This window comes from Wyeomyia smithii, chromosome 2 (genome assembly GCF_029784165.1).
Source record: "Wyeomyia smithii strain HCP4-BCI-WySm-NY-G18 chromosome 2, ASM2978416v1, whole genome shotgun sequence".
In the NCBI taxonomy this organism is placed as follows: domain Eukaryota; kingdom Metazoa; phylum Arthropoda; class Insecta; order Diptera; family Culicidae; genus Wyeomyia; species Wyeomyia smithii.
Window position 1 is genome coordinate 210,551,902 of NC_073695.1, and position 24,481 is coordinate 210,576,382.

The 24,481-nt window shown below is 40.3% G+C and overlaps 1 protein-coding gene across 4 annotated transcripts in view; it reads left to right on the top strand.

The window, feature by feature from the left end:
* Positions 1-5,938: 5,938 nt before the first annotated feature.
* LOC129723715 (sphingomyelin phosphodiesterase) overlaps positions 5,939-24,481 on the top strand; it is a 51,379-nt gene continuing 32,836 nt past the window's right edge. For 2 of the 4 annotated variants that reach the window (XM_055678093.1, XM_055678094.1), the window contains exons 1-2: positions 5,940-6,702; positions 22,978-23,121. The gene's annotated coding sequence lies outside the window, so the exon portion shown is untranslated. Of the gene's footprint in view, positions 6,703-22,977; positions 23,122-24,481 lie in introns of all 4 variants that reach the window. The other 2 variants (XM_055678091.1, XM_055678092.1) reach the window with 2 other exon arrangements.

Genomic DNA, 24,481 nt, shown 5'->3' on the forward strand with positions numbered 1-24,481 from the left:
GGGCAACTACGGGACGCCGAGGTTGCACGGGAGTACGCGCAGCAGCTGGAAGCAGCATTACCAACGGAAGAGCAGCTTGGCGCAGCTACTCTTGAAGATGGCTGGAGGGACATTCGATCAGCCATAGGTAGTACTGCTGTAGCGGCGCTTGGTACTATGGCTCCGAACAGGAGAAACGACTGATTTGACGACGAGTGCAAACAGTTAATGGAAGAAAAGAATGCAGCACGAGCGAGAATGCTGCAACACCAAACGAGGGCGAACATTTAGCGCTACCGACGCGCACGGAACAGGCAAAACTCGGTCTTACGGAAGAAGAAGCGCCATGAGGAAGATCGAGATCGCGAGGCGATGGAGGCACTGTACCGTGCGAATGACACACGAAAGTTCTACGAGAAGCTGAACTGTTCCCGCAAAGGCTTTGTGCCACAAGCCGACATGTGCAGGGACCGCGGCAACCTTCTCACGAACAAGTGTGAGGTGATTGACAGGTGGAAGCAGTACTACGATGAGCACCCTAATGGCGATGTAGCAGAGGACGACGACGGAGTGGTAGTAGATCTCGGTGTACGCGCAGATGACGACAAAATCCCAGCCCCTGACCTCCAGGAGGTTAGAGAGGAGATCGGCCGGCTGAAAAACAATAAAGCCGCTGGATCTGACCAACTCCCCAGCGAGCTGTTAAAACACGGTGGTGAATCACTGGCTAAGGCGCTACACTGGGTTATTGCCAAGATTTGGGAGGAGGAGGTAGTACCGGAGGAGTGGATGGAGGGTACAGTGTGCCCCATCTACAAAAAAGGCGACAAGTTGGATTGCTGCTACTACCGCGCAATCACGTTGCTGAACGCCGCCTACAAGGTACCGTAAACTGGGGTGACTTTGATCACCGGGGCGACTTTGATCACTCTACCCTTTTTTTGAATTTGTGATAAAAAGCGCTCGAAAAGCTTGATATTTGTCGTAATCTCCACTAATTATGTTTAGATATGTCTAAATTGCTACTATCCATGCATTTCCAGCTATTAAAAGAGTGTTTTTCATGCTAGAATATTGATTTTCAAATAAAGTGGATTTTGAGCGATTTTCATTGCATACAAACAATCGGTTCAAGAAGATACTAAACAATAAGCTGCGATATGTAAAGTTTGTTTATTTGTGCTCAGACTAGTTTTTAAGCTAAAAAAATATTAATACTACGATTTTCATTATTGCTTTTCTAATTTTTTCCTCAAAGGTAATGTTGAGTCCTAATAAACTCAATAGTAACATGCATTTTTGAACTATTGGGTAAGCCATATTCCACGTGGACTAGTTTTTGGTGATTTTAGACCCCCTTTTCTCTCCGTGGATATATATCCTAAATTTTTGTATTGCTTTTTCGTATAAATAAATAGTATATTTTTGAATTGCTTTTTCATAAAATAAACTCATTTAAGTCGTTTTCAATTATTCAAACTTGGTAAAGCAGTATAGTTTCACTTCAAATTCATCAAAACAATGAAGTGGTCAATGTCACCCCGGAATGATGATCGATGTGAAAATTGTTGGGCACCTTCAAAAACAGCAGCACTGTCGCTAAACTTTTGAGGTAGTGACATGATCTTGCTCAATGCGTGCCAGTACTCATTTTAAAAATGTCAAACAATTTGGTTTTCAGTACATTCTCAAAATATTTAAGATATATTAAAAAAAAGTGATCAAAGTCACCCCAGTTTACGGTACTCTCTCAAATTCTGTGCCGTCGACTATCACCGTTTGCAAGGGAATTCGTGAGGCAATACCAAGCGGGATTTATGGGTGCCCGCGCCACCACGGACCAAATATTCGCAGTACGGCAGGTCTTACAGAAGTGCCGTGAGTATAACGTGCCCACACATCACTTGTTCATCGATTTTAAATCGGCATACGACACAATCGTTCGAGACCAGCTATGGCAGATTATGCACGATTACGGCTTTCCGGATAAACTGACACGGTTGGTCAAGTCGACGATGGATCGGGTGATGTGCGTAGTTCGAGTTTCGGGGACACTCTCGAGTCCCCTCGAATCTCGAAGAGGGTTACAGCAAGGTGATGGATTATTGTGCTTGCTATTCAACATCGCTTTGGAAGGTGTGATACGTAGGGCTGGTATCGACACGAGTGGCACGATTTTTATAAGGTCTGTTCAGCTCTTTGGCTTCGCCGATGACATTGATATTGTAGCACGAACCCTTGAAAAGATGACGGAGACGTACATCAGACTGAAGGCTGAAGCTGGACGAATTGGACTGGCCATAAACGCATCGAAGACCAAGTACATGAGAGGAAGAGGTTCCAGAGAAGACATTGTCAACCTCCTGCCACGAATTCATATTAGCGGTGATGAAATCGAGGTGGTAGACGAGTTCGTGTACCTGGGCTCACTGGTGACTGCTGACAACGACACCAACAGAGAAATTCGTCGTCGCCTTATGGCAGGAAATCGTGCCTACTTTGGACTCCGGAGGACGCTCCGCTCGAATAAAATCCGCCGTCGCACGAAGTTAACCATCTACAAAACACTGATCAGACCGGTAGTCCTCTACGGCCATGAAACCTGGACTATGCTCGTGCAGGACCAACGCGCCCTTGGGGTTTTCGAACGAAAGGTGTTGCGTAGCATCTGTGGTGGAATGCAGATGGAAGATGGATCATGACGGAGGCGGATGAACCACGAGTTGCATCAGCTGCTGGGAGAACCACTCATCGTTCAAACGGCGAAAATCGGGAGACTACGGTGGGCTGGGCATATCGTTAGGATGTCGGACGACAACCCGGTAAAAATGGTTCTTGATAACAACCCGACTGGAACAGGGCGACGGGGCGCGCAGCGAGCAAGGTGGCTCGATCAAGTGGAAGACGACCTGCGGGGCCTCCGCAGACGACATGGCTGGCGAGCTGCAGCCACGGACCGAGTTGAATGGAGGCGACTTCTTCGAACAGCAAGGAACACTTCGGCCTGGAGCTGACTGGTAAGGTAAGTAAGGAAGTAAGAAGATGTCCACGGTCTATATAATTTTTCGAGAATTTATATGAAAGTTCATCCACGGAGGTCCGAAATCACTCAAAATATGTTCACAAATATGTCAGGTTTTTTTACGCAAGGAATACGTTCCTAATGTGTATGGGACCGCGAAAATAAAATAATTTGAGTTGAAAAAATAGCGTAGAAAACCGTCCCAAAAGGTTTGAACTTTGACTATATATGATAGTGGTCATTCTGAAGGCCAAAACACAATGTTATTCATTTTCAGTATTTGCACCAAAAATTGTGAATTCTTTTCAAAAACTGATGTTTGATTACTTGTGTCCTAAAACGAAAACGTGATTGGAATGAGGTCGATATTTTGTGCCGTCTTTTAGTTATAGAAAAATGCTACCCGCGTAAAAAACCTTACTTTTTATGGATAGTCCCTAATGAAAACTTGTTTGATTTGGAATCGTTCAAAAACTAAGAGTAAAGCAAAGCATTGGTGCTATATTCCGATTCGGAACTTGACCTTCTGTTTTTTATACACAGATTTCACAGCCGACTGTTTAGTGTACAGGACAATTGCGGGGCTAGCGCTACGATCCTACTGACACTAACAGTCTCTCCCGACCTGAGACTCGAACCTACGACGACTAGCTTGTAAGGCCAGCGTCGTACCTCGAGACCATCTGGGAGATCAAAACTAAGAGTATTTAAATGAAAAACGTCCCAATTTTGATGCGTTTTTTCAACTGTCATTTTTCATCTAGCTGAAATTTTGCAAGGATGTTCTTATGGGTTAAACATATCATAATGTATTATGTCTTTGGCACAATTTTTGACAGTTATTTTCAGAATAAGATCACACCAAAAAAATTTACACCAAGATAATTAAGAAACAACACAAACATATGATAATAACTTCAATTTAGATATATTTAATTAAAAAAAACACGCTTTAAAAACAGATTTTTTCTACGAAAACTACATATTGCTTGTCAAACAATCATAGTTAACTAACCTTGAAGATACTGATATAAAAATAGTGGGTAATCAAATTTTTTCACAGAGTTTTTTTTCTGAAGGACGAAATTAGTATCTAAAACTTTGCCGAAGACAGTTTATCGATAAAACAAACCGTGTTGGCTCTGGAAATATTTTTATCATTATTAGGCACGCGGGTTAATCGTATATGAAACAAACTTTAAGCAAGATAAATTGACTCTTTTCAATGGAAGTTGGCGTTAGTGTGGGTAAAAATGTGTGGGCCACATACACACATACACATATACACACGCCCCCATATTAATTGTTTGATGTAATCCCTTTCAGGCATTTTACAGATATTCTGAGTGAGTTCCTTGCTATAAAGGGCCCATTAGAGAACGTCTATTAATTACGTAACGCAAATAATTACCTTTTTCGACCCCCCTTCTAGCTATTTAACTATTTTTCGGATCTTGAAAATTTTTATATGGGTTGTCAAACTTTCCAACCCCCTTTTTAGGCGTTACGTTATAATTGGATGTTCCATTACCTGTTTATTTGCAAATTTCCTATTATGGAAATAATTTCTGGGTTATTAAAAATATTGAAAATCTTGCTTCGATTTTACGTACAATTCGATTTTACGCACATTTCAAAAACGAGAATGTGCGTAAAATCGAGGTATACCTGTACTTATTGTGTCTTTTGTTACGAATAGCTCAGGAAGCATGTTACACTCACATATGGCTTGCCAAACCATTACCTTTTTACCAAATTTTTCGGTAAAAATTTAATTTTAAATTTAATTTTAATTGTTTTTGGAATCACCCTAGTAAAAAATAAATGAACCACACTAATAAAAATTTGAGATACCTAATGAACGTTAAAATAATTTACATCTGGTTTGGAACGAGCTATGAGTCATTTTAGAAACCCACTTCAAAATATTCTACTTTAAGCCCTCGGTTGCTCAGAAAACGGCCCAGAAGGTCGATTTTCGGTCAAAATTTATTTTTTCAAGATAATACCAGTTCTCGACGTTTTATTCCTTTTTAAGACATTCGGCATCGGAAAAATAGTTTCGATTTTCCCAATTTCCTATACTCCCCCTTTGGTAGTTTTAAAGGTCGAAAAATCACAACTTTGAGCGTTTTGATCTAATCCGCTCATGTATCATTTATTTCTAAGGCACCTGGACAACTCTGCTTCATTGTTAAAATAGGACGTGAGTTTAAGGATCCATACTGTTTAAAAGCTTAATACTGTTCACTTGCAAGACTGTTGCCGATAAAAACGTGTTTGATTTAGTCTCCTTATCAGCTTATTGAGGAACTTATATTGTTTTACAATTTAATCAAAGCATAATTGCAAAATGAGAAAATTTTGAAGTTTTTAAACGGTTTGTAGCGATATTTTTGCATCAAAGTAATAATATTCTTATGGCACAAGTTTCCAGTTCCAGAGCATTTGTTCATGAAAAATATATTAATTATTAGTAGAATTCGAACATTTTAAATATTTAGGAATATCTATTATTTGTGAATCTCTGGCAACAAAATAAAACTTTATTGTGAAAAGTATCATCACACACAGACAATTGTTTTGGGTTACTAACACCTTTATTTGTTGCTGAGATCCTTCAATCATTTTTTAGAAAGAAAAATATTTTTATATTACCGATAGAAAAGATTAACAACACATATAACCCATTGCGAATTCTTATCAGTTTTAAATCTAAAACAAAACTATCTTTCATATCTAGGCAAAAACAGGGAGGATCGCTAACGAATAAAATTTGAACACCCCCACAAGCATACCAAGCCTCCAAAACAGTGTACTCTCCCTCTCGTGATAAACTCTCTCTGTCGCGATCAACAAAGTCCACGCGCACTGGCCACCAGGGAGAGAGTACCAAGTAATGTGGGGCCTGAAGCTACCATTCCATTTACGCGGTCCAGCTTGGTACGATCGATCAGTTGAGTGTTGACCGCGGATCCAAGCGGACGACGACTCTCCAGCTTTTCGCGATTGTTATCTCGTTGGCCACCATTACGCGTCGCGTCCCCGGTCAGCCTGGCTATTATTTTTTTTGCGCGGTGTTCTATTTTCCAGTCCGATTCGGCTTTTGGGTAATCGATCGAGCCGAAAGTCATCATCATCATCATCCCGTCGGTCGTTCCGTCTTGTCCAGCCTTCTGTAATTACGAGAGTGAAGTGCGCGTGTGTGGTGCCAACGATCACCAATCGGTCGTAATTGTGGAAAAGCGGAGCAGTTCATTGAAGAAAGCCAACAAAAAGTGCGATTGTGTCTGAGCCGTGATATACACGTACCGATTTGCATGCGTTTGGCGGTCAGTGGCTTTGTGGTGCGTCGTAAAAAGCAGATCAGTGTCACTGCTCTTTCCGTTCGTCTCGCGGTGGAAGCTGGTTGTCGAGATAATCAGTTGACGCCGTCTGGAACTCGTGAAATTTAATTTTAAAAAAACATCGATTCAGAGTGCTAAGATATAGTGCTAAGGGTTATTCAGCTGAGTGTATTCGTTTGGAAGCTGTTCTCACCTGCTGTTGTGATCTTTGAAGAGCAGTTTTGTGCTTGAAGAGGTTGCCAAGTGCTAAGTCATGTGGAGTGGTTGACCCTTACCAGTCCCAGTCTAGTGATAATTATTGATGGATTGCCAATCATTCGCAGAGGATTGGAGTCGACTGGAGCATCTGTAGAAGTAAGTATGCAAACAATCTGAGAAGAGTTGCCAAGTAAAGTGATCAGTAGTGTGATTCAAACTTAAAATACTATAAAGGAAAAAGTATAAAGTTTAAAGTTAAAAGTAAAAAGTAAAAAGTAAAAAGTAAAAAGTAAAAAGTAAAAAGTAAAAAGTAAAAAGTAAAAAGTAAAAAGTAAAAAGTAAAAAGTAAAAAGTAAAAAGTAAAAAGTAAAAAGTAAAAAGTAAAAAGTAAAAAGTAAAAAGTAAAAAGTAAAAAGTAAAAAGTAAAAAGTAAAAAGTAAAAAGTAAAAAGTAAAAAGTAAAAAGTAAAAAGCAAAAAGTAAAAAGTAAAAAGTAAAAAGTAAAAAGTAAAAAGTAAAAAGTAAAAAGTAAAAAGTAAAAAGTAAAAAGTAAAAAGTAAAAAGTAAAAAGTAAAAAGTAAAAAGTAGAAAGTAAAAAGTAAAAAGTAAAAAGTAAAAAGTAAAAAGTAAAAAGTAAAAAGTAAAAGTAAAAAGTAAAAAGTAAAAAGTAAAAAGTAAAAAGTAAAAAGTAAAAAGTAAAAAGTAAAAAGTAAAAAGTAAAAAGTAAAAAGTAAAAAGTAAAAAGTAAAAAGTAAAAAGTAAAAAGTAAAAAGTAAAAAGTAAAAATTAAGAGTGAAAAGTAAAAAATTAAAAAGTCGAAAATCATTGCAAACCCATACCAAATAATAGAAAACACTTTAATTTAACACGGTATGTAAAAACGGTCGAGGTTTATTTGTGAAACCAAAGAAGAATGGGCTAAAAGCAACTCAATAAAGCGTTGATTAAGTTGCACCAAATCGGCTGCGAAATCGGATGGCTTTACGGGCATTATAAACATAATAAATAGATACAATCAATCAACTAGCAAAAACATAGAATGCTTATTGTAACTCGGAACCGAAGAGACAAGAGATTGCATAAAAGGATAGATTTAGATTATTCATTTATCAAGTAAACGCGTGAAGTCTGCATACAGTCTGGCATTTCTTTCTTGTAAAACGGACTTTGCATTACCTTTCTGCACTTCGCCGCCAAGCCATGGCCGATCAACGAAACCGGCTCGAAAGTTGGCTCAAAAGTCAATCTTTTTGATGTTGCGTAACCGTTCTTTGCTACCCCTGCGGACGGCCAAAATCCACTTCAGCCACTCGTTGGCAGACATCACCGTTATACAAACACCTTTTAGCCGGATTGCCGCTCGTGGCACTCACAGGTGAAGAGAAAGAAAAAATGCCCATGCCTTAAATGCTGAATTGACGCTAAACTAGCCGAAGGACGGCCGCGCCGCCGGTTTTGCGGTGAAGTACTCCGCTGCAGACGGACCCGAGTGTGTCCACTGATTAGCATTCATGGAGCGAGATTTTGTTGTTTCGAAATGTGTTTAATTTTGTGGGTCGAACGCAAGCATGTAGCTTCACATACATTTGTTTTCACTGTTTTTCTTCTATTCCGATTACCTGTTGCCCGCTATGATTTATGTTAATATTTTGTAAAGCGACTATTTTTGAATAAATTTCCCCTCATCAACGGTTCACGCTAGCAGGGCCGCTAGGCTGTACCACAACAATCACCGAAGGGGAGGAGAAATTCCTTCCTCTTTCTCTCCGCTGCTAGCTGCTGGACACTGCCTGCCTGGGTGTTTCATGCTGTGGCTGCTCACCAAGGGTGTTATCTTTCACCAGCCCCAAACTCTCATCTTCAATAAGCTCGTTTAGTTATTCAACTCTCTACTTAAGATTTCGTTTCGCGCACTTCGCTTGCTGAAAATAGCATTTTTTCGTACATATCCAAACCAAACCCATGGCAGCGGGTTTTCATTACTATTCACTTTTTCTTCGGTTCGCTCCGCCACGAACGGTGCCCGCGTCGTGCCTCCCGCGTGTTTGTTGTTGTTGTTGTGGTAGGTGTTGTTGTTTATGTTGTTGTTGATGGTGCTGGCGAGCATAAAGGTTGTATTTTTCCTTTTCCAACCGATCAGGTGAAGCGATTTTCATCTATTTTCTTTTTCTACTCATCCACTGGTCACGGCTAGTGTAGCGTATGTATTCACACAATCACTCGGTGGATTAATGCGTTGCGTTATGGGAAAATTAATCGTAAATAAGTCACTTTTGCACTGGTATTGCCGTGTAGTTCGTGCTTTGTAAACAGTTTGCACCCTCCAGCAGCAGGTGTGATGCTGAGTCAGAGCTTAGTCGGCCAGGGCGAACGTGTGGTAGCAGAGATCATTGTCATTCTTCTAGCGGATCATTAGATCTGAATGCAGTGAGGATAAGTGAATTCCCAGACAGTTTGTCCGATAATGGCTGCTTAATTATGCGTATATAGACGAATCTTTTTTGGATTACTCAATCAGTAAGTTCTAAGCTAGCTGATGAGGAAACCAAACCAGATTGCAGTTCTCGAGCAATGGGCGTACCAATGAAGCGCTTTTAGGTTATGCGGGTCTATGAAATCACGGCCAACTTTTGATACGAAATCTAGTGTCATGAAGAACACCAGAGTCCCTTACAGGGACTCTATTGATTTCTAACCAATAGTCGGAGATAACTGGTTTCAAAATACGGTGGATGATTTTAGCTTCGCACTTAGTAATACTGATCGTGAGCGTCTTCTTTTGATACCAGCTGGTAAACGCATTTGAAAATACCTGTAATCTTTGCAAAAACAATTTCAAGTTATCTAGATACACCAGCTTACAACCATCACATAACATCAGCGTCATGTCGTCGAAAAAAATGTGAATAGCAGAGGCCCCACATTACTTCCTTGGGGAACTAATGACTTTTTAAAGAATTGCAATGAAAAGCTCAAACCAAAACTAATAGAACGTAAGAACTCTTCCACCTAAAAACGACAACAGGACTTCAACCAAAAGGATGATGTCATGAAAAAAAATTAAAATTTGCTTTAAAATCGGAGCACTATTGAGTTACAGAACTGACAGCTTGATGACATTTATAGCTTGACCCCCACAACTTTCAATCTACTTTTCATGGCTTCTGAAACCTGATTTTTAATTATAAGAAACATTTACGAATGTTTGCAGGTCATAACAGAGAAAACCCGCTATTTTTGACTCGACATCCTAAAACCCACATTAAGATTGTACTCGCAAATAAAACAGACAAACAAAAACAAAATTCTTTTTAAGTCGAATACTTTTGAGATTCTCAAGGAATAAATTAACTCATATTAGCTATCAAATTTGAAAAATCTATATTGAGCGTCTTAGCAGAGTGATTTAAAAAATCAGAAGCAAGAATTATAAGTTTCCGTTAGACTCTACTAGAAATTTGAGAGATGAATATTGAATTTAGTCCAAACAAATACGTATTTCGACTGTGACATACAGTATTTGCCGTAATTGTTTGGACTAAATTCAGCATTTATCTCTCAAATTTCTAGCCAGAACCGGACCGCAAGAAGGGCAGCAGCTGCTTTTACAAGCTATCGTTTTTAATTATTTAGGTGTTGATGGTGGAGGTCGTTATGTAGGGCTAGCTTAATTTGCGCCAACGAATCATGCCACACGAAGTATTTTTTGGCAAATTTGTGGGCCTTCTTCCTCCGAAATTTCTCCGGAACATCCAGGCGCGACCTGCCGATGAAAAGTTCCCTTATGGTGATCTGCCTGATGACTGCTTTAATGTACATCCGGTCGTCCTTCACGATGCATTTCAGCTGCACCAACCAACAACGCAGGTTCTTGGTGCGGGATTTGGCCACCGTATTCCGGTTATCGGTTCGGTTAGCTACTTTACCTTGAAAACACCAAGTCCGGCCCGCTTCATTACCATTTGACCTTCTTTTTTTACTTTTTTTTTCCGTCGGCCTAGTTCCGCCATTGTTGTTGTGCCAATCACCGACGCCCGAAGAGGCGACTTCACCCAAGACCCTAATCTACGACGCGTTACTTCCTAATTTTTCGCCTCATAAAATCTTCCAGTGTCGGTTAGGATCAAATCTAGACCTATTGGGTTGATTGTGAGTGGATCACGCCCTCCCGCAACCATCGACACCTATGTTGGAATTCGAACCCAGGTCATCAGCATTGTTGGCGGGAATGTTACCGAGTACGCTAGGCCCTTAGATGAAGAGAAAAAGTGGAAGAGGTTGTTTATAACACACGACCGCAGAGGTAACGTAGAATACGACAGCCTGTCTTGTGTCAATGTCTTTCTTGGCATAGGTTTGGGAATACACTCAATTGGGGTTAATTAATTTAATAGCCTCTTTGCTCCAGATGACGTTTACCTCTGTAGCCGGTACCGCGGTTTCACTTGCTGCCGTATCCAAAACAAGAATGAAATTGAATTGTTTTGTGGCTGTCTTTTGTATCAAGTTGCACTAAGATATTTTAATTTAGGCAGTGGCTACGAAGAGGCTATAGACAAGGGCAAATAGTGCATTCTCCATCTATGATAGGATGCATTTTACGATAGCTTAGATAATTTTACAAGTGATTCCTGCATTAGTAAGACTTGCGCTGTAGCGGTGGCGGTGGTGGTGCCACAAGCGCTATAAACATGCACACACGCGCTACAGACATGCATACACGCCATAAACATACACACACGCTATATAGCAAGCCACACACCTTATATATTAGGGATACACGCTTTAAATATTCACACACGTTATGTGCACACACCCTACATACGCTGGATGATGGGCCTTCTCAAACCACCTGACGGTGCGAGTCTTTTTCAGTTTCGGGTTGTATTCACCCAACGATATCTGAATCGGATTACCGCTGGTGGGGTTCAACTCAGATCGAAGGAAAGCCGAACTGAAATAGGTAAGAACTGCAGCTAACCACTACCACCGCCGCTGTTGCTCGATGCTGATCCACTCCGCCTACTGCCATCGGTGTTGATGTCCGCTGCTGCTGCCTGCTGCTAGTAAACTGATTTGCTTGAGGAGAAACAGTCTCTTATATAGCCCGAAGAGTGCATTCCCGGCTAACTAGGTACTCCATTCTGTCGTCCTTTTTAGGGAAAGGCAGCAAGCGACCAATCAAAAGTCGACATTTGCGTTTCGACAATGTTCAACAATTTTCAATATTACAATAGTTTGAACAATCAGATTACAATTTTCTGCATTTGAACGGGTGCTTAAATGATTTTCCAATCGATTGCTGCAAAAATGACAGAAATTGGTCGGAAACTGACTGAGTTTAAAGCATTTGAAATTGGACAATTTTTGTGACGCTCTCGATGTTTTCGGTTTTGAAATTGGATCCCTGTATTGAAATTGGGTCCCTGTAATTGTTGCCGTAAGACGTATTCTACGTCAAAAATACGCTAGGCTCCCACCTAGTGGATTTACCTTCTTGGCCGCGGCCCGAATCTAAAGGTCCCTCACCTTCCTTACCTTCGGTTGTCTTCGGTTTTCTTACACTGCCAGCTTGTCACTGGTTCGCCTGGGTCTTCTTGAACGATCTTACCATACGAAACACAGTCTAATGATCATATCTCAACTGTTTTGCGATCCATCTGTGGATTTTTAACTTTTTGTTAAGACTGTGACAAAATTTTGCACATGTAAACATTGCAATTCAAACCAGTTTAACCTAAAATTTATTTAATTTTTACCCTTGCAATAAAAAGATATACACAAAAGAGCTATGTGTCCACCAAAATGCGGAAAATTTTTGATTTTGGGATGCCAACTATTTGACGATTTGTTGTTGTTGTTTTACTCATTTTAGTTTACAAATACACGCCTACCGAAAGTTTAACTGCCAGTAGTCACGTATAAAAGCTAGCATGCAGAAATGTAGTTTTCATTGTATAGCCGGTTACTGCAGCAAGACGACGGTTGACTCTTACTGGAAACTGTCTTGACCCGCAGCCGGCAGAGCAGCAGTTGATTTCAGCGCAGTAAGCCTAATCAAACTGGAAATGAGACAGGCTGTCGTAATTTTTCGTAAACTTTGCGATCGTGTCTTATAAACAACATCATCAACTATTTCTCATAAAGATGCATGCATTATGAACGAAAAAAATTGATGAGCATTTAAGAAAGGGTCCATAACCTGCTTTCCGGCGAAGCTTTTTCATGATGCCGAAACAAGAGTGATATACGGCCTTTACGACGACTTTTTTTGAATGCGTCTCTTGTTTCTACCGATCAACTGTTTGCAGTTTGTTGCTCTTCAGTTATTTTTGTGCACCAAGGAACCTAAAGTCCCAAAGATTGGGTCGATTGGGTGACACTGATGCAAATTTGTTGGGTTGCGTGTTTTGGATACAAATAACGTCCGAAGACTCTAGCTTTTAAAATAGTTAATCGTGAAGTTTTTGCCAAAATGTTGATGCAGTTCAGTTACAATTGTACAACGCAAATGCCCAATGCTTATAGTTTCGACGCTTTTTCGAACAGAACTGTGCATGCATAAGTAAAAATAAAAATACTGACACAAAGAAGTTAAAGAGAGCTACTAATTTCTACTTTTATCTCTTTCTGAAAGCGTTTTTTTGGAGTTAGTAAACCACAAAGATAAAAAACATTAGTTGTTACCCATTTAACTATATATAAATCCGTTCTAAATTACAGCATAAACGAAGCTGTAGACACTAAATTGTTCTTTCAGGCAAAAATCACTTGAAATCAGAACTTAGTAACCTAAAAGAAAATATCACTACTAATTATAAGTATAAAAAAATTCCCATAATTATTAGCAAAAATTTTATCATTTTTCTTGTGATTACTTGTCCAACTATTTCCAAGAATTTTCATCTGTTTATACTTAGCAAAATAATATATTCTCTGTCTGATTTTCATTTTAAATTGTAGGTGGAAATCAGTCTGCTTACTGCATGTGAAGGTTTTTGACGCAAAATTCAAAATGTACTTAAATTTTCTCTGATTTTCATCTTAAATTGCAGGCGAAAATAGATCTGCGTTCTGCATGTTCTTCAAATGCGCGCAAATTCAAAATTTACGCAAAAAAGTGTAAAAGCGTATCCTGTGGATTAGAAAAGGACAGTTTAAATTCTCAGTTATCCAAAGTTCAGAGTTCAAAGAAAACATTAACTTCCCCCTCGATCATGGATATGGCGGAACTGTTGTCATAGGATCTCTTGCTGTACTTAAAAAACCATATATCCAAAACAAATGGCAAAGCTTTGTTGTTTTTGAGTAACATTTTATTACGTTCTATGTCTTATGAACCGCGCATTAGACAAAAAGGCAGCAAACTAAAGGTAACAATTGTATGTGTTTCTGAAGGGAAACATACAACTAAGAGCCGCAATGTATGTGTTAGTGAGACTTCATTCGCTGCATTTCTATTAATGCAACGTTCAGGTTCATTTCTGTCCCCTTTACCTACTTTTATACAGAATCCTTCCCGTAGCGTCCCAGTTCAAATGTTTAATGAGTTTTCCAGATTAGCAAGAGTACTATCGAAGCTGTCTATTCACGCGTATAACCCGATGTAATGCAGAAATCATTAATATTTCATACTGTATGATGAGAAAATAAATTATATTTACTACACAAACCACACACTTGTGCGCGGCCACAACAACATTTTTATAGTTAGTTGATTTGACTCATATCCAAAAATAAAAACATATGGTTATTAGACACGACACGGTTATATGGGAAAAAAGCGATGGTGTTATTTTTTCGCTCCCATTTTCCCCCCTTTTCGTGTTCCTTATGGGTCCTATAACAGCCGTGTTACTTTTCTGATCGAACGTTGTAACTATATTTTTGCGCACAATTTTTAAAGTTCCCATACGATTTTATATGGGAAAATCTACTGTTTCGAAACTTATTCTCTAGTGATGTCCAGTTGGCTCCTAAAAATATATACAGTCATACCTCGATTCAAGGCAACCTCGATATAAGGCGTCCTCCATATAACGTAACTTTTTAAAAAGTATAGAAATAGAAAATAAATGATACAGAAACTGTTTTGGGCTATAAATAGCTTCAAAAAAATGTTCGTAGTAAGTTTTGAAACCAATGAAACAAACCCAAAAATTGTCCAAAATGGGCATAAGGAAGGTTTGAAAATACTAATAAGTGATGGGAAATTAGTTTTAACGCATCTTCGAGTGAACCACAGTCTTGCATCAATTAAAAAAAAACTTTTCTTGCTTGTTGAAATTTTCTCTAAATGGGCATAAGAAAGGTTTAAAAATACTGATAGGTGATGGGAAATAGGTTTTCACGCATCTTCGAGTAACCATTCACATTCTTGCATAAAAAAATTTTTTTTTTGCTTCGATATAAGGTAACTCGATATAACGTTACTTACATTTACTTTTTTGGCTAACGGACCGTTCACCGGTCCAGGGCCGAACGAATTAGAGATGTCCAGCTTCTTCTGTCTTGGGCAGTCGTTCTCCAGTCTCCCCGTACACCAGCAGATCGTGCATCTTCTTCCACTGCGCACATCCACCGCGTGCGAGGTCTATAACGGAGTCGACGGCCTCTTCCTGGTTCTCTACTGAAGATAGTTTTGGCGGCTCTCTCGTCAGGCATCCTGGCTACGTGTCCAGCCCACTGAAGTCTGTCCCGCTGTATTACCTTCACTATATCAGCATGTTTGTATACCTGGTACAACTCGTGGTTCATGCGTCTGCGCCACACTCCATCCTCCAGTTTACCGCCAAGTATCGATCGCAGAACTTTACGCTCAAAAACTCCGAGCACTCGTCGCTCAGCTCCCTTCAGCGTCCATGCTTCATGTCCGTCAAGGGCCACCGGGAGTATCAGCGTCCTATACTGCTCATAAATGCATAACAGTCCCATGTCAATTTTCATCACTTTTGAGATAAACCTCAGAAACTACTTTACATTGCGTGTGCTCTCTAAAAACACAAGAAAAAACTATGTTTGTTAGTAAAATGATGAAAAAAATATAAATTTTTGTCAGTCCCATATTACAAATGAACGCAAAACAGGCTCAGAGCCAATTATAACTAGTAGAAAATTATAGTAACTATCATCAAAACACCAATTGAAGTGTACTTATCGGAACAACAATTCACTTATTACCTTTCAAAGTATTCTTTCATATATATTTACCTTGGATGAATGCCTGTTTTAAATTTTCGTTTTTCGATTGAATCACTAGAGAGGAAAAAATGGGGTGGTTTACCAGCGTCTACTGCGTTTTACTCAGTTGTACGTTTTTGGCAGTGTGACTCTTATGCGTTTATGGGCAGTATACAGCGCTAGTTTTGTGCGAGTTTGCAAACGACGGGACCTTAGCTGGTTACGCAGTCCGTAGAAAGCCCTGTTCGCAGCTGCAACTCGTCGTTTCACTTCACGGCTCATATCGTTGTCACATGTCACAAGCGTACCAAGCTAAACGAATCCGTCAACCACTTCAAATCGTTCCCCATCCATCTCCACCTCAGCACCAACACCACGGGGACTCCCACGCTCTCTACCAGCTACCATGTACTTCGTTTTGGCAGAGTTAATTACAAGCCCCAATCTCGCTGCTCTCTTAAAAGGTACGAAGGCCTCCTCCACGGCCTTACGGTTGATACCGATGATATCGATGTCGTCCGCAAAGCCAAGAAGCACGTGTGATTTCGTGATGATCGTACCGTTTCTTTGCTCTTCGTACTGCACCCTCAAAAGCGATGTTAAACAGTAAGTTGGAGAGCGCATCCCCCTGCTTCAGTCCATCCAACGTTACGAATGCGGCTGATGTTTCGCCAGCTTTGATCCCTCCAGTGTCATACGACTCAGCTTAATTAGTTTCGTAGGGAAACCGTGTTCCAGCATGATCTGCCACAGCTCATTTCTTTTCACTGAGTCGTATGCCGCCCTGAAGTCCACAAACAGATGGTGAGTCGGTAAGTTGTACTCCCGGAACTTATCGAGGATCTGTCGCAGGGTGAAAATTTGATCCGTCGTGGAACGCCCCTGTTGAAAACGTTATCCCTCGATAGTTGCCACAATCCAATCGATGGCCCTTCTTATAGATAGGGCATATGAGGCCTTCCAAGCAGTCGTTCGGCATTTGTTCGTCCGCCCAGATCCTTAGTATTATCTGGTGGATCGCATAGTACAGCCGCTCGCTTCCCGATTTTAGAAGTTCGGCCGGGATACCGTCCTTTCCAGCGGCCTTGCCGTTTTTCAGCTCACTAATCGCCTTTTTCACCTCCTCCTGTGTTGGTGGCTCCACAGCTTGTTCGTCACTCATAATCGTCATCCTGTTCCTGCTCTGCTCATCCGGCTCCTCACCGTTCAATAGCGCCTGAAAATGCTCCTTCCACCTGGATGCAACCGTCGGTTTATCAGTAAGCAGGTTGCCGTCCTTGTCATTACACATGACCGCCACAGGAAAATTCCAGCTTCTGACTCTGTTAACAGTTCTATAAAATCTCCGCACGTCGGTTTGAGCATAGCTGTCCTCTGCGCTGGCGAGCACCTGCTCCTCGTACTCGCGCTTCTTCCGACGGTGGGTTCTATTTTCGGCAGCTCTTGCCACCCTGTACCTCTCTCTGTTCTGACGCGTAGCCGCATTGAGCATCCAGCTCTCTGGCATATTCTGCTGTCACGCCATCAGCTTTCAACCGCTGAATGTTGAAACGCGTCGTCCTCTCTGTGCGAGATTTCAGCACGTGCGACAACCGTGCGCGGATCTTACAAACGACGAGATAATGGTCAGAGTCAATGTTTGGTCCCCGAAAAGACCTAACATCAGTAACATCCGAAAAGTGCCGACCGTCAATCAGTACGTGATCGATCTGGGAGCAGGCTTCTCCATTTGGATGCCTCCAGGTGTGTTTCCGAATATTCAAACGTGTAAAAAAGGAGCTACATATGGCCATTCCTCTGGCCGCGGCAAAGTTTATCAGCCTCAGGCCGTTTTCATTGGTTGACGAGTGGAGGCTATGCCTTTCAATGACCGGACGGAAGAATTCCTCCCTCCCAACCTGTGCGTTTGCGTCTCCGATGACGACTTTTACGTCGTGTTTTGGGCATTCGTCATAGATTCGCTCAAGCTTGTCATAAAACTCATCTTTGACTTCATCGGATTTGTCGTTTGTCGGTGCGTAGGTGTTGATTAAACTGTAGTTGAAGAATTTGCCCTTAATCCTCAACACGCATATACGGTCATCTGCGGGCTCCCACCGGATGACTTTTGTTTTCTGATTTCCCAGCACAACGAAACCGACGCCCCGTTCCGCTGCTTTGCCGCCACTGTAGTAGATGTGGTACTTGAAAGAAGTGCGTGCAACAGGGTCTACTGCACGGAATTCCCTTTCTCCGGAATTTGGCCAACGAACCTCCTGAATCGCTACGATTTCGACTCCCTGCCGCTGTAGTTCTCGAGCAAGCAAGCCAGCCCGCGCCGGTTCATTGAGAAATCGGACGTTCCAAGTACCCAATTTCCAATCGTTTACCTTAATCTTTTTCCGTGTTCGTAGCCTAGATCTTTGCCGATTGATTCGTTCCGTATTTCTAAATTCGTTGTTCGTAGTTGATGAAAGGTTTCGGTATGCTACCTTACCAGGGTCGCGATACCTACATCCTGCAGATGGGGCTGCCATCTTAGGTGTTGCTGGCGGGATACAGCATTCCATAATTCAGCCGCCCGCTCCGGGTCAGACGCTGTTGTACGCCGCCCCTGTAGGGATACAGCCGCGTAGACCCCCTTCCCAGTCAGCATACGACCATAGTTTCCACCGGGGGTTGGTTACCCAATCTGCGCTAAGGTTACTCGTATTCCGGTCGGCACCACGTGGAGGTTGGGATAGGAGTTGCTGTACAGAGGTAAATGACCACATTAGGGTCTCAAGTTACACGTGTCCAGCCATTTGCCAACCATATCGATTTAACGTAACTAAAATAAAAATAAAGTTGCCTTATATCGAGGTATTACTATATTTATAAACTGATTGAATGTCTGACGAACGGCTCACCATTGAATTTTTCCAGCAACACTGCTACAGCATGCTGCTATTGCAAACTTGCGTAAGGATGAGAAATAATGTCGCGTGGAAGTAAGCTTGAAAGTTTAAGTTTTGCTCATTGTATCTTCGGAGAAGCCTCCAAGATATGATTAAATTAAATTAATTAAATGATTAAATTTGCAACAGAGGCATGCTACAGCAGTATTGCTAGTAAATTTCAATGGTGAGGCGTTCGTCAGACATTCAATCAGTTTGGGGTGAATAACTTTTTTTTACAAGCATCGTAGCGTCTTACGGTCTCCAGAAGAGTTTTTTCCAGGAAAATTTCCTACAAATATCATGTATCGATATATTTTTAGGAGCCAACTGAACATCACCAGAGAATAAGTTTCGCAAAAGTGGATTTTCCCATATAAAATCGTATGGAAACTTTAAAAATCGTGCGCTAAAATATAGTAACACCGATCGATCTGAAAAGTAACCCGGTGTTATAGGACCCATAGGGAACACGAAAAGTGCATGGGAGCTAGAATTTATTTTTTGTGCCACCCTAATGGTTATTATGTATTTGTATTTTTGTTTTTTCAAGTAAACCACACACATTTGTGCGTAGCCCTGACAGCTGAAATGTTAGTTTGAATCGGATCCATATCGTGTAGTGGAATATTTCGCATGTTTTGCATTGGAATGGTCGGTCATTCACAGCCCCATTAAGTTTATTCATTGTGTTATTTTACTGATTCTAACCAATCACGAAGTAGCAACCATTGATACGTGTAGCTAATCTAAGCCAAGCTAAGTTAAGTAGATAAACATCTGATTTCCACGACATCATTGAAAAAATCAACAAAATACGCTAATTTGCCTAGCGAAATTTTTCCGATTAGTATAAAACAAACCTTTTATCACAATACTTCCTTATCTATCGTATTGTTAATAGTTTTCGTAAGGCAACGTGGCCTAACTCCTAATTGGTCTCGAGATACGGTTTAGGAGAGGCTGTTAGTGTCAGAAGAATCGTAGCGCTAGCCCCGCAATTGTCGTCCTGTACACTAACAGTTTGCTGCGAAGTCTGTGTAAAATAAACAGAAAGTCGGGTTCCGATACGAAATGTGGCAGACTGATGTTATTAGGAAGCATGAGTTCTTTCTGGTTTTTTATTGAGTATCAATTTTTTGTTGAATGAATATAAGGGCTGAGATGAATAATAAAACAAATCACCTAACGTCATCACAAATAGTATTCGAAAAACTGAAAAATTTCATTCTAAGGCTTCCTTAAGGTCATATAAGTTTTGCGAAAAGAGATAAACTTTGCAGAGGATACTAAAACAACGAACCTTGCAAATAGCTGTATATTTTCTCCAAATTCTCCACCGGAGCAGACAGTTGATCAAAATCTCCGTTAATTAATTAAGCGTTGTAAATAACGGATCTCTTCCGAGTAAAATTTGACAAATGCGCGATCGCCGGCTCATAAAAAGTAATCCTTTGTGGTCAACGGAACGAAAGAGAAACGGTTTGGACTCAAAACGCACGGTGTCGCGTCGCCGTTGCTGGCAGAGCCACGCCACGGGCGTCGGAAGGCGGTTCGATCCTATACATACACATATATTTACTTTCACTCCACACGCGGCCTCGGTGTAAAGGGAACTAACCGGGCCTGGACTGGGCCCGAAGGCGCCATCACAAAAGTCAAACCTTTGTATATGAACGCGCGCCACACGCTCGAAGGCGCGAAACCTCCTTGCGTTGTACGATAGATGAGCTGAGCGTGTTTTGATCAGAAGCACGATTAAAGCAAGCATTGCTTCTGCTAGCTGTCACCACGTGCGCACTCAGGTACTACAGCTGGTTGCATGAAGGGACCGTGAAAGGCCATAATTCATAAGTAAACTTTTACTCTACTTGCAATAGTCAAAGCAGCACAAGACGCGTTCATGTAATATTAACCACCTTTTCAAACGCTTTGTTGCAGTGTGGAAACGATACAAATAGCTACTTTTAGCTCTGCATCAACAACTGCCGGCGGAAATACAATTTGAATTAGTTTGTTCCGTTGATGAATGCACGCGTGTTGTTTCTCCAAGAGAATGGCCGCATAATCGCTTGTAAATTAGTTCGATTAGATTTTAGCTAGCGTTTCGTTTCTTTTGAATATTTTTGAAACTGTAGGCACAAAATATTGGAATACACACAACCGGTAAATAAGTGAATTTATCTTAATTTTCAATGATTGAAATTATTAACAAAGTTATCAAAGCTAACATTTGGACTTATTAGGAGACTACTGGAAAGTTTTTCCAATAGTGTTTAATCGATATTCAAAACATCAGATTGTTTACACCTTATACAATACTGCACCTTAGCTTTATTTATTCATTCAACATTATCACAATTAAACATCAATTATCGTATTTAACATAGCTGAACAATCGCAATTTCCGAATCGTAAGGTATCACCTGCTAGGTGAATAGCAACAGGTATTTCCACTTACACTCACCTGCGTCACTATAACGGGGGTTCGCACACCCACCCTGCGGCCAGCAATGCGGGAAGGTTTTCAACCTTGCTTCGGACTTCGGCGTCCTCTAACTACACTGCCTCGTGCTTTGTTATGCAGGTTTATCGCCATAAGTGATGTAATTTTAACCACTTTGAATCGACAGAAAGGTGAAGAAATGTCGGTGATGTGTGCTTTTGCTGTTTTAAATAAACAGACAAGAATACCGGAGGCGACGGAGCGTCTTTCGTGGAACAACGTTCGAGGAAGTAGGAAGCTCCGTTTGTAGCTAGGGTTCAATTGTTTCACCAAGCCACCCCGAAGTAATGAGTGTTGGTTTTAAAGGAAGTGCCAGCGTATGGGTCATGAAATGTTATGGTGTAATTATTCTCGAAGTTTTTTGTCAATTAGGGTAGATGATCCAATAGTTGTGGTAGCACCAATAGTTGCGGCATCGCTTTTAAATTCATCGTTTAAACTAATTAGAATCGAATTGCTTATGCTACATGTTGAAGAAATAATAGATTAAACATAAGTACATATGTTACTACAACAATATATACTGAAAATATCCAAATAACTGAAGAATACTGTATTTTTCAGAAACTTACGCGGAAGGCACCACTCACTACCCATGTTCTTATTTTGTCCACGAAGGTTTTAAGATATGTGTGTGGTTTTAGTACGATTATTACTTATATAATTATTTTCCCACATAATAGTTTATTATGGAAACTGTTTCACAGGTGAAGTTCGTTAATAGATGATCATATTATTTATAAATTACTTCCTCCACTATTGGATCACAGAATACACTATGCTCTTATAGTTGCGGTATGTTTCGCAATTCTGATTTACGTTTATCATAACATATGTATGTAGGACTACTTGTGTATATTAGGGACGAGCAGGTACTAGGGGACATACCTAAATGATGTAACTTATTATTGTTCAATTTTTGAACCCCACCTTCCCCTGCCACCGTGTATTTACCGATACTTCATACATGATCGGCCACAAAAGCTACCGCCCTCACCCCTAAAATGCTATATTATTTATGTATGACCTCTTAATCGATGCTTACCCACTGCTTTTGGACTTGTAATTCTTTTAACGAGCCTTTCACAGCTTCAGTCGCTCTTTTAGTAAACACTAACGTCGAAAGTGTAGGCGCAAACATGGTACGAAGCAGAGGTAATAGACTCTAACTTCCAGTGTTGAGAAGTCACCATTTGTGAAGAAAAAATTCTTCTGAATATTTCAAAATGAGCGGCATTAGTCTTTCTCTTCAGCCAATTTCAGCCCTTATCAAATGTTAGTCTAAAGACATTTTATAAAAAGTATGCAAAATTTGTTTTATTTTAATAAAACCTACATACCCTCACTGAATTTTGCCAACATCTGATCAAATTGGCGCAAAATCCGTCTCTTAGTTAACTTCGTGCATTTTTGTATTTACTTGCAAACCGACATGTTAAAAACAATATGGTAAATAGTAAAACAATCAAAAACCACTTCAAGCGAGGCAAATACCTTCATTTAACCAAGCAAACACGAACGTTATATATACCGCAACTACAGGAACACCCATTCACAACTATAGGAACTCTACCGCAACTATTGGAACAAAAGCGTGCAACATATTTTAGTTAATTTAAACCCTCAAAGCGGGTTCAAAGTCAATTTAAAGGTGCAATATTATCAAAGAGAACCCATTTCATCAGAAACTAGTGAAACGGACCAACTAGATCCTTTTTTCTTAGCCAAAACATGGCTAAACATGCATAACTCGTGCATAGCTCCTCCACTATTGGGTCATTTACCCTATATGAGAAAAAACATTACAACTTGACTTCTCTTTAATTTGCAGACTATTTAAAAAAAAACAATTTCGTCGAGACGAACAAAAACCGACCAATTATGAGCAAGCTCGAAATGGTTTAGGCGAAGGACGAATCCATCGAACGCAACGGTGCCGCTCAACTGGAACAAGCTGCGTATACGGAAATAACAAGTGAGTAAAAATCTCTTAGCGTCCTTGCATGATTTCGATTCGAGCGGAGTCATTGTGCCGTTTCGGTGTGCACCGCCGCCGTACCTTTTACACAATGAACCGGTTTCTCGTTCGGATATTAAATGGAATGACAAAAGCTGCACCACAACCTAGCGTCTCCACAGTATCCGCATTGCCGTGCCGCAAATCGAAACCGCCGCTAGCTGCAGTATTTAAATTATTTAGACTTGCTGGAACGGAATGTTCATCGAAACGTAATCAATCCATCGATGAGATTAGTGATAAATTTTGAACTACTTTGGGAGTTTTACTTTACGAACTAATTTCATTTTTGTCATATGACTTACATTTTAAGTTTTAGTAAAGCGGGCAATGTATGCAGTTTGCGAGGATGCGAAAATGAACGGGAATAGAAGGTGTGACTTTCAGGCTTAGAAAAAATTTTCCCTCGTCCAGACGGGACTCGAACCCGCAATCTCCGTTGTCTCCGGCGATTGCGGGTTCGAGTCCCGTCTGGACGAGGGAAAATTTTTTCTAAGCCTGAAAGTCACACCTTCTATTCCCGTTCATTTTCGCATCCTCGCAAACTGCATACATTGCCCGCTTTACTAAAACTTACTTTGGGAGTTTTTTAGCATAAATTCAAATTTAAATCATCAGCGTGTACCAGAAAAGTTTAACTTAGTGGCCGGATACAATCTGAAACTCCCACGATTCCAAGGACAGAATGACAACAGTCAGATTTTATCAGATCGTAAATCATAAACTAGACAGTTTGGAAGATCTCAGTTAGTAGGTTGCATACAAGTTCGTAATATCAACGCTTCATTAAATAGAGTTGTTGCATTAGGCAAAGAAGCATTTTTTAAACATCACCAATGCACAGTGGTTTAAACTCGAAAAATCGTGATCGTTTTAGATTTGACTGTGAAATATTGATTTTATGTACCCAGCGTTTCAGCAAGTTTATTCCATATAATAAGGCCTTTCTTTTGGAGTTAGTAGTTAAATATAAAAACTATTTTTTCTAATTTTCAAAATACCAGATTGCTTCCTTCAGCAAAGTTGTAGGGAAATCTATAAGAAAAAAAAATTGCTGAACAGTGTAATCTTCTATCTGTACGTCTGATATGAAGAAATAGAGTTTTACGAGGTATACTCCTCAAAATTAGTTTTTCGTCCATAACTTTTTCTGTAATCGTCGAAACTGTTCAAGATAGTATTAAATTTTGTTCATTCTGCTAAACCTCGCCTTTTGTATAATATATTGGTTTGATATTTTTATTTGTTGTAATGATATTTCTAGTTTTTTGCTTAAAATAGCCATATTTTGAGTCCATATTTCTCCGAAGGTTGCAAA